Raw genomic sequence first — 12,177 nt, forward strand, 5'->3', positions numbered from 1 at the left:
CCGGACAAGCTAGAACCCAAAGCGGAGAAATGCGTCTTCATAGGATACCCTAAGGAAACTATAGGGTACACTTTCTGTCACAGATCCGAAGGCAAAATCTTTGTTGCTAAGAACGGAACCTTTCTTGAGAAAGAATTTCTCACTAAAGAAGTGACTGGAAGAAAAGTAGAACTCGACGAGATTGCTGAATCTTCACTCGTTGATCAGAGTAGCGCAGTACCGGAAGTTGTTCCTGTGCCGCCTACACCGACAACGGAGGAAGCTAATGATAATGATCATGAAACTTCGAATGAGATAGCTACTGAACCTCGCAGATCGACAAGGGAACGTGCCACTCCTGATTGGTATGATCCTTGTCTAAATGTCATGATTGTGGACAACAATGATGAAGACCCTGCGACGTATGAAGAAGCGATGATGAGCCCAGATTCCAACAAATGGCAAGAAGCCATGAAATCCGAAATGGGATCCATGTATGATAACAAAGTGTGGACTTTGGTAGACTTACCTGATAGCCGCAAGGCTGTCAAGAATAAATGGATCTTCAAGAGAAAACATATGCTGATGGTAATATTACTGTCTATAAAGCTCGACTTGTCGCAAAGGGTTTCCGACAAATTCAAGGTGTTGACTACAATGAGACTTTCTCACCTGTAGCGAAGCTAAAGTCTGTGAGGATTTTGTTAGCAATAGCTGCATTTTTCGATTATGAGATTTGGCAGATGGATGTCAAAACGGCGTTCCTTAATGGAGACATTGAGGAAGACTTGTATATGGTACAACCCAAAGGTTTTGTCGATCCTAAAAATGCTGACAAGGTATGCAAACTTCAGCGTTCAATTTATGGACTGAAGCAAGCATCAAGAAGTTGGAACCGACGCTTTGATAAGGTGATCAAAGACTTCGGGTTTATACAGTGTCATGGAGAGGCCTGTATTTACAAGAAAGTGAGTGGGAGCTCTGTAGCGTTCCTGATATTATATGTAGATGACATATTATTGATTGGGAATGATATAGAATTATTAAGCAGTGTAAAAGGTTATTTGAATAATAGTTTTTCAATGAAAGACCTTGGTGAAGCATCGTATATATTAGGCATCAAGATTTATAGAGATAGATCAAGACGTCTAATAGGGCTATCACAGAGTACATACCTGGATAAGATTCTAAAGAAGTTTAGAATGGACGAAAGTAAGAAAGGGTTCTTACCTATGTTACCAGGCAAGGTCTTGAGTAAGACTCAAGGTCCGGCTACGGCAGAAGAAAGAGAAAGGATGAGTCAGATCCCCTATGCCTCGGCAGTAGGCTCTATCATGTATGCCATGCTATGTACTAGACCGGATATAGCACATGCTGTTAGTTTGACTAGCAGATATCAAAGTGATCCAGGAATGGAACACTGGACAGCGGTCAAGAATATCCTAAAGTACTTGAAAAGAACTAAGGATATGTTTCTTTGTTATGGAGGTGACCAAGAGCTCGTTGTAACCAGTTACACCGATGCAAGTTGGAACACTGATCCTGATGATTCTAAGTCTCAGTCTGGGTACGTGTTTATATTGAATGGTGCTGCAGTAAGCTGGGCAAGCTCGAAGCAGTGCACGGTGGCGAAGTCTTCAACAGAATCAGAGTACATAGCGGCTTCAGAGGCTTCATCAGAAGCGGTATGGATGAGGAGGTTCATTGTAGAGCTCGGTGTGGTTCCTAGTGTATTGGACCCACTAGTCATCTACTGTGACAACATGGGTGCCATCGCCAATGCACAAGAACCAAGGTCACACAAGAGGCTGAAGCATATCAAGCTGCGTTATCATTCGATTCGCGAGTACATCGAAGATGGAGAAGTAAAGATTTGCAAAGTACACACTAATCTGAATGTAGCAGATCCGTTGACTAAAGCTCTCCCTAGGGCAAAGCATGACCAACACCAGAATGCCATGGGTGTTAGGTACCTTACAATGTAATGTAGATTATTGACTCTAGTGCAAGTAGGAGACTGTTGGAGATATGCCCAAGAGGCAATAATAAAAGTGGTTATTATATATCTTTGTGTTTATGATAAATGTTTATATACCATGCTATAATTGTATTAACCGAAACATTGATACATGTGTATTATGTAAACAACAATGAGTCCCTATTAAGCCTCTTAACTAGCTTGTTGATTAATAGATGATTATAGTTTCGTAATCATGAACATTGGATGTTATTAATAACAAGGTTATATCATTATATGAATGATGTAATGGACACACCCATTTAAGCGTAGCATAAGATCACGTCATTAAGTTATTTGCTATAAGCTTTCGATGCATAGTTACCTAGTCCTTTCGACCATGAGATCATGTAAATCACTTATACCGGAAAGATACTTTGATTTGATCAAACGCCACTGCGTAAATGGGTGGTTATAAAGGTGGGATTAAGTATCCGGAAAGTATGAGTTGAGGCATATGGATCAACAGTGGGATTTGTCCATCCAGATGACGGATAGATATACTCCGGGCCCTCTCGGTGGAATGTCGTCTCAATAGCTTGCAAGCATATGAATAGTTCATAAGAGACCACATACCACGGTATGAGTAAAGAGTACTTGTCAGGAGACGAGGAAGGTATAGAGAGATACCGATGATCAAACCTCGGACAAGTAAAATATCGTGTGACAAAGGGAATTGGTATCATATGTGAATGGTTCCTTCGATCACTAAGTCATTGTTGAATATGTGGGAGCCATTATGGATCTCCAGATCCCGCTATTGGTTATTGGTCGGAGAGAGTTCTCAACCATGTCTACATAGTTCGTGAACCGTAGGGTGACACACTTAAGGTTTGATGTCGTATTAGTAGAACTTGAATATGGAATGGAGTTCGAAGTTTTGTTCGAAGTCTCGGATGGGATCCCGGACATCACGAGGAGTTCCGGAATGGTCCGGAGAATAAGATTCATATACAGGAAGTCATTTTATAAGTTTGAAAATGATCCGGTGCATTTATGGAAGGTTCTAGAAGTTTCTAGAAAAGTCCGGAAGAAATCACTTTGGAAGGCGGAGTCCCGGAGGGACTCCACCTCCCATGGCCGGCCAACCCTAGACGGGTGGAGTCCCAGGTGGACTCCACCAAGGGGGCCGGCCACCCCCCCTCATGGAAGGGTGGGAGTCCCACTTAAGGTGGGAATCCCACTTTTGGTAGGTTTCCCTACACATGGAAGTTTTTGGGTTGGGGTCTTATTCGAAGACTTGTAGTCCAACACTTGGGGGTTCCACCTATATAATGAGGGGCAAGGGGAGGGGGCCGGCCACACCAAAGCCACCACCTTGGCCGCACCCTTGGAGGCGGGTGATGTCTACGGGAGCTTCTATTCTTGTAGACAGTGTTGGGCCTCCAAGAGCAGAGGTTTGTAGAACAGCAGCAAGTTTCCCTTAAGTGGATCACCCATGGTTTATCGATCTCAGGGAGGAAGAGGTCAAAGATATCCCTCTCAAGCAACCCTGCAACCACGGAGCAAGAAGTCTCTTGTGTCCCCAACACACCTAATACACTTGTCAGATGTATAGGTGCACTAGTTCGGCGAAGAGATAGTGAGATGCAAGTAATATGGATGAGTATGAGTGGTAATAGCAATCTGAATAAAATATGGCAGCGAGCAAACATGTAACAAAACAGTAAACAAACGGAGATTCGATGCTTGGAAGCAAGGCCCAGGGATCCTGCTTTCACTAGTGGACACTCTCAACAATGATCACATAATAGGACTACTCTACACCCTCTTGTTGGATGATGAACACCATTGTGTAGGATTACACGAACCCTCAATGCCGGAGTTAACAAGCTCCACAATATTCAATGTTCATATTTAAATAACCTTAGAGTGCAAGATAGATCAACACAACCAAACCAAGTACTAACATAGCATGCACACTTCTACCATCACACTATGAAAGGAGGAATAGATCGCATCAATACCATCATAGTAATAGTTAACTTCATAATCTACAAGAGATCACAATCATAGCATAAACCAAGTACTTCATGATGCACACACTGCCAACATTACATCATGGAGGAGGAATAGACTACTTTAATAACATCACTAGAGTAGCACATAGATGATATTCAACTAGATCACATAAAGAGAGAGATGAACCACATAGCTACAGCGGAGCCCTCAGCCCCGGGGGTGAATTACTCCCTCCTCATCATGGAGACAGCGATGGCGGTGAAGATGGCGGTGGAGACGGCGGTGGAGATGACTCCGGGGGCAATTCCCCGTCCCGGCAGGGTGCCGGAACAGAGACTTCTGTCCCCCGAATTGGAGTTTCACGATGGCGGCGGCTCTGGATGGTTTTCTCTGGTTTCATCGAACTGGCTCGAGGTTTTAGGTCAAGGACGATTAAATAGGCGAAGAGGCGGAGTCTGAGGGGCCACGGGCTGCCCACACAATAGGGGGGCACCCCCCCTGGGCCGCGCCGCCCTGTGGGGTGGGGCCCCCTGGCTCCCCTCTGACTTTTCTTCGGTGCTCTGGAAGCTTCCTGGAATTATAAGATCTCCGGTGTTGATTTCGTCCGATTCTGAAAATATTTCCTTACTAGGATTTCTGAAACCAAAAACAGCAGAAAACAAAGAATCGGCCTTTCGGCATCTCGTCAATAGGTTAGTTCCGGAAAACGCATAAATATGACATAAAGTGTGCATAAAACATGTAGATATCATCAATAATGTGGCATGGAACATAAGAAATTATCGATACGTCGGAGACGTATCAGCATCCCCAAGCTTAGTTTCTGCTCGTCCCGAGCAGGTAAACAATAACAAAGATAATTTCTGGAGTGACATGCCATCATAATCTTGATCATACTATTGTAAGCATATGTAATGAATGCAGCGATCAAAACAATGTAAATGACATGAGTAAACAAATGAATCATATAGCAAAGACTTTTCATGAATAGTACTTCAAGACAAGCATCAATAAGTCTTGCATAAGAGTTAACTCATAAAGCAATAATTCATAGTAGAGGTATTGAAGCAACACAAAGGAAGATTAAGTTTCAGCGGTTGCTTTCAACTTGTAACATGTATATCTCATGGATAGTTATCAATGCAAAGCAATATAACAAGTGCAATATGCAAGTATGTAAGAATCAATGCACAGTTCACACAAGTGTTTGCTTCTTGAGATGGAGAGAAATAGGTGAACTGACTCAACATAAAAGTAAAAGAATGGCCCTTCGCAGAGGGAAGCATTGATTGCTATATTTGTGCTAGAGCTTTGATTTTGAAAACAAGAAACAATTTTGTCAACGGTAGTAATAAAGCATATGTGTTATGTAAATTATATCTTACAAGTTGCAAGCCTCATGCATAGTATACTAATAGTGCCCGCACCTTGTCCTAATTAGCTTGGATTACCGGGATTATCGCAATGCACATGTTTTAACCAAGTGTCACAAAGGGGTACCTCTATGCCGCCTGTACAAAGGTCTAAGGAGAAAGCTCGCATTGGATTTCTCGCTATTGATTATTCTCAACTTAGACATCCATACCGGGACAACATAGACAACAGATAATGGACTCCTCTTTAATGCATAAGCATGTAGCAACAATTAATGTTCTCATATGAGATTGAGGATATATGTCCAAAACTGAAACTTCCACCACGATTCATGGCTTTAGTTAGCGGCCCAATGTTCTTCTCTAACAATATGCATGCTCTAACCATTAAATAAGTGGTAAATCTCCCTTACTTCAGACAAGACAGACATGCATAGCAACTCACATGATATTCAACAAAGAGTAGTTGATGGCGTCCCCAGGAACATGGTTATCGCACAACAAGCAACTTAATAAGAAATAAAATGCATAAGTACATATTCAATACCACAATAGTTTTTAGGCTATTTGTCCCATGAGCTATATATTGTAAAGATGAAGAATGGAAATTTTAAGGTAGCACTCAAGCAATTTACTTTGGAATGGCGGAGGAATACCATGCAGTAGGTAAGTATGGTGGACACAAATGGCATAGTGGTTGGCTCAAAGATTTTGGATGCATGAGAAGTATTTCCTCTCAATACAAGGCTTAGGCTAGCAAGGCTATTTGAAACAAACACAAGGATGAACCGGTGCAGCAAAACTCACATAAAAGACATATTGTAAACATTATAAGACTCTACACCGTCTTCCTTGTTGTTCAACCCAATACTAGAAATTATCTAGACTTTAGAGAGACCAATTATGCAAACCAAATTTTAGCAAGCTCTATGTATTTCTTCACTAATAGGTGCAAAGTATATGATGCAAGAGCTTAAACATGAGCACAACAATTGCCAAGTATCACATTATTTAAGACATCATACCAATTACTACATGTAGCATTTTCCGTTTCCAACTATATAACAATTAACGAAGTAGTTTCATCCTTCGCCATGAAAATTAAAGGCTAAGAACACATGTGTTCATATGAACCAGCGGAGCGTGTCTCTCTCCCACACAAGCATTTATTCAAACAAAAACAAGAAACAAGAAACATACAGACGCTCCAAGTAAAGTACATAAGATGTGACCGAATAAAAATATAGTTTCAAGAGAAGGAACCTGGTAATTTGTCGATGAAGAAGGGGATGCCTTGGGCATCCACAAGCTTAGATGCTTGAGTCTTCTTGAAATATGCAGGTATGAACCACCGGGGCATCCCCAAGCTTAGACTTTTCACTCTTCTTGATCGTAGTATATCATCCTCCTCTCTTGACCCTTGAAAACTTCCTCCACACCAAACTCAAAACAACTCATTAGAGGGTTAGTGCATAATCAAAAACTCACATGTTCAGAGGTGACACAATCATTCTTAACACTTTTGGACATTGCTCAAAGCTACTAGAAGTCAATGGAACAAAGAAGTCCATCCCACATAGCAAATGAGGCAATGCGAAATAAAAGGCAGAATCTGTCAAAACAGAACAGTCCGTAAAGACGAATTTTATTGAGGCACCAGACTTGCTCAAATGAAAATGCTCAAATTGAATGAAAGTTGCGTACATATCTGAGGATCACTCACGTAAATTGGCATAATTTTCTGAGTTACCTACAGAGAATTTGGCCTAGATTCGTGATAGCAAAGAAATCTGTTTCTGCGCAGTAATCCAAATCTAGTATGAACCTTACTATCAACGACTTTACTTGGCACAACAATGCACAAAACTAAGATAAGGAGCGGTTGCTACAGTAGTAATAACTTCCAAGACTCAAATATAAAATAAAATTGCTGTAGCAAAATAAACACATGGGTTATCTCCCAAGAAGTTCTTTCTTTATAGCCATTAAGATGGGCTCAATAGTTTTAATGATGCACTCGCAAGAAATAGTATTTGAAGCAAAAGAGAGCATCAAGAGGCAAATTCAAAACAAATTTAAGCCTAACATGCTTCCTATGAAAAGGAATCTTGTACACAAATGAATTCATGAAGAACAAAGTGACAAGCATAAGAGGATAAAACACGAGTAACTTCAAGATTCTCAACATAAAGAGGGGAAACTTAATATTATTAAGATGCATATAACCATGTTTCCCTCTCTCATAATAACTTTCAGTAGCATCATTAATGAAATCCACAATATACCCATCACTTAAAACATTCTTATCATGGTTCATATGCATAGAAGTATCATTAATTTTAGCATAAGAAGAGTTCTTCTTGTTAATAGTAATTGGAGCAAGATTATTATCAAGAATTTGAACATGGTAAACAAGTTGCATATTAAGGGAATTGTTTTTGGTAATCCAATCATGACTATGACAAGTTTCATAAGGGTAGTTATAACCTATATCATAGCATTCTTTATAATAATCATCAAAGGTCGGAGGCACAGTGTCATCATAAGAAATAGAATAGTTATCTTTCACAGTCGGTTTATCTTTGACCATACCATCATTGTTATTAGAAGGAGATGTATCAAACACATAATGATCAGTAGCAAAAGGATTTTCAAACACCTCTTCCCCAAGCTTAGAGCTTTCTATATCATTATGGGAGGAAGCATAGATAGCACTGATACTATGGCAATTATTATCATCCTCATTTTCAGAATTAGTTTCCCAGAGATTTGCAATATCAAAAGTAGTGTGCTCATTCAAATCATGATCACTAATGTATGTAAAGAGCATAGGAAGATCATCGTATTCAGATTCATTATCATAATAATCATTAGGAGCAACATACTTACGGTTACCTAGCGTTATCTCATTCACGTGGGGATATGCCGTTACCTCTTTCTTTTTATTCTCCTTCTTCTTCTTCTTCTTCTTCTTCGTTCCCTTCTTCTTCTTCTTCTTCTTCTTCTTCTTCTTCTTCTTCTTCTTCTCTTCCTTCTCCTTATTCCCTTCTTTAGGAGGAAGAGGCTTGAAGGGTGGCTTGTCCGCATAACCTGATTTACTTTCAGAAACAATAGAAGAAACTTGGGAGGATTCCTCCTTTTCATTAATTAGTTCAAAACACACAGCGGTCCTATCATATTTTGGCAAGGTGTCATCTTCTAAAATATTTTGTATGTAAGTATTTGTATGGCTATTATCAATGCAATAAGAAAAACACCCATGCAGGACATCATCAATATCAAGATCATTAATATCTAACAAAGAAATTTTCCTTGATAACTCTTCACAACACAAAAATAAAGTGAGTTCATCATGCTGATTAGGAGTAATTTCATCATCACAATACAAATTTGCAGCACTCATTGGGTTCAAATTATCATTGGAGGAGCATTGAAAATTAAAATGACCCACTTCATGGCAAACTTCACAAATAAAAGGATAGAGGGCCCAAACTTTTTTACCAAGATCATCTAGAGTCCTAGCCCACTTTCTAGTTTTTTCATTAATATGATGGATACAATATTCATCTTCGATTTGATTAATTCCACAAGGTCTATGCATTCCACAAAAATTAACATGCTTATAGGAAATAGCACTCTTAGGAGTTTGAGCATGCTTATTGCAATAATTAACAACAATTTCATTCTTCATGCAAGCCTCTTTAAAAGGTTCATGATACTTATCAAAATTCTTCTTAGGCAATTCAAAATGAGAAGCAAAGGCTTTATAAAGATTTGCAGCAACTTGAGAGTCAAGACCATAAGTAGCACTCATATTTCGGAATTTATCAGTATCCATAAAAGCTTCAATGCATTCATAATCATAATTTATACCTGACTCTTTACCTTCATTGTTCTCCCATCCTTCAGCGTTCTCCTCAATCCGATCAAGAAGATCCCACCTAGCTTCAATCTCCTTGCTTGTGAAAGATCCCTCCGAACAGGCATCCAGATAGTCCTTGTGTTGTCCTGAAAGCCTCGCATAAAAATTGTTAACAATAACATTACGGGGGAGCACATGAATGGGACATTTGAGCATTAGTGACTTCAATCTCCCCCACGCTTGAGAAATACTCTCTCCATCACGAGGATAAAAGTTATAAATATAATCCTATCAATATGCACTTCATAAGGAGGATAACATTTAGAGTAAAAGAGAGATACAATTTCCTCCCAACCAAGAGAATGACTATTCTCCAACAATTTATACCAATGCGCCGCTTTACCAGACAGCGAAACAGAGAATAGCTTCTTCCTCACTTCATCCATAGAGATACCTGCACACTTGAATAACCCGCATAATTCATGCAAAAACAGTAAATGATCTCCAGGATGGACAGTTCCATCCCCTTCATAGCGGTTATCCATAACACGTTCAATAATTTTCATGGGTATCTTGAAAGAAGTACTTGCAGTAGGTGGATTTAAAATATCAGAAGCATCATTAGAGTTATCGCATATGGGAGATAAAGCATTACCAGAGCAAAATATTTCTTCCAAAGCTGAAGAGCAAAAAAGATTATTTTTATATAAACTAGCTTCCCCAAGCTTAGACTTATCCATAGCATTAGTAGTGATTGCGTTCATACTAATAACATTGCTACTAGCATGCAATTGAGGCTCCATAGGTTCTTTAATTTTCGCATCACACAATTCATGTCTTAACTCAGGAAATAAAATAAGAAGCTCATTGTTGTCCATTATGCCTAACTAGTGTAAAACAAGAAACAAAAAGATGCAATTGCAGGATCTAAAGGAAATAGCTTCGAGCACAAATACAATGGCGCCAGAAAAGTACTCTTACCTGGAACCGGAGTATGAGCGCCTTTTACCTTTCCTCCCCGGCAACGGCGCCAGAAAAGTACTTGATGTCTACGGGAGCTTCTATTCTTGTAGACAGTGTTGGGCCTCCAAGAGCAGTGGTTTGTAGAACAGCAGCAAGTTTCCCTTAAGTGGATCACCCAAGGTTTATCGATCTCAGGGAGGAAGAGGTCAAAGATATCCCTCTCAAGCAACCCTGCAACCACGGAGCAAGAAGTCTCTTGTGTCCCCAACACACCTAATACACTTGTCAGATGTATAGGTGCACTAGTTCGGCGAAGAGATAGTGAGATGCAAGTAATATGGATGAGTATGAGTGGTAATAGCAATCTGAATAAAATATGGCAGCGAGCAAACATGTAACAAAACAGTAAACAAACGGAGATTCGATGCTTGGAAGCAAGGCCCAGGGATCCTGCTTTCACTAGTGGACACTCTCAACAATGATCACATAATAGGACTACTCTACACCCTCTTGTTGGATGATGAACACCATTGTGTAGGATTACACGAACCCTCAATGCCGGAGTTAACAAGCTCCACAATATTCAATGTTCATATTTAAATAACCTTAGAGTGCAAGATAGATCAACACAACCAAACCAAGTACTAACATAGCATGCACACTTCTACCATCACACTATGAAAGGAGGAATAGATCGCATCAATACCATCATAGTAATAGTTAACTTCATAATCTACAAGAGATCACAATCATAGCATAAACCAAGTACTTCATGATGCACACACTGCCAACATTACATCATGGAGGAGGAATAGACTACTTTAATAACATCACTAGAGTAGCACATAGATGATATTCAACTAGATCACATAAAGAGAGAGATGAACCACATAGCTACAGCGGAGCCCTCAGCCCCGGGGGTGAATTACTCCCTCCTCATCATGGAGACAGCGATGGCGGTGAAGATGGCGGTGGAGACGGCGGTGGAGATGACTCCGGGGGCAATTCCCCGTCCCGGCAGGGTGCCGGAACAGAGACTTCTGTCCCCCGAATTGGAGTTTCGCGATGGCGGCGGCTCTGGATGGTTTTCTCTGGTTTCGTCGAACTGGCTCGAGGTTTTAGGTCAAGGACGATTAAATAGGCGAAGAGGCGGAGTCGGAGGGGCCACGGGGTGCCCACACAATAGGGGGGCGCCCCCCCCCCCTGGGCCATGCCGCCCTGTGGGGTGGGGCCCCCTGGCTCCCCTCTGACTTTTCTCCGGTGCTCTGGAAGCTTCCTGGAATTATAAGATCTCCGGTGTTGATTTCGTCCGATTCCGAAAATATTTCCTTACTAGGATTTCTGAAACCAAAAACAGCAGAAAACAGCAACTGGCCTTTCGGCATCTCGTCAATAGGTTAGTTCCGGAAAACGCATAAATATGACATAAAGTGTGCATAAAACATGTAGATATCATCAATAATGTGGCATGGAACATAAGAAATTATCGATACGTCGGAGACGTATCAGCGGGCCACCCCCTCTCCCCAAACCCTAGCCGCCCCACTCCTCCACCTCTCCCGCAACGCTTAGCGAAGCTCCGCCGGAGATCTCCATCGCCATCGCCACCACGCCGTCGTGCTGCCGGATTCAAGGAGGAGCTACTACTTCCGCTGCCCGCTGGAACGGGGAGAAGGACGTCGTCTTCATCAACACCGAACGTGTGACGGAGTACCGAGGTGCTGCCCGATTGTGGCACCGTCAAGATCTTCTATGCGCTTTTGAAAGCGGCAAGTGATCGTCTACCACAGCAACAAGAGCCTCATCTTGTAGGCTTTGGAAATCTTCAAGGGTGAGTCTCGTTCATCCCCTCGTTGCTCCCGTCTTCTAGATTGCATCTTGGCTTGAATTGCGTTCTCGCGGTAGGAATTTTTTTTGTTTTCTATGCAACGAATCCCTTCAGATGTGGTGATTTGACTCGTTCTCGCCGATACTAGGACCTGAGTTCTTGCCTTCGTAACCAAGACTGAGTGTAGAGCCAC

This window comes from Lolium perenne, chromosome 4 (assembly GCF_019359855.2).
Source record: "Lolium perenne isolate Kyuss_39 chromosome 4, Kyuss_2.0, whole genome shotgun sequence".
Taxonomy (NCBI): Eukaryota; Viridiplantae; Streptophyta; class Magnoliopsida; order Poales; family Poaceae; genus Lolium; species Lolium perenne.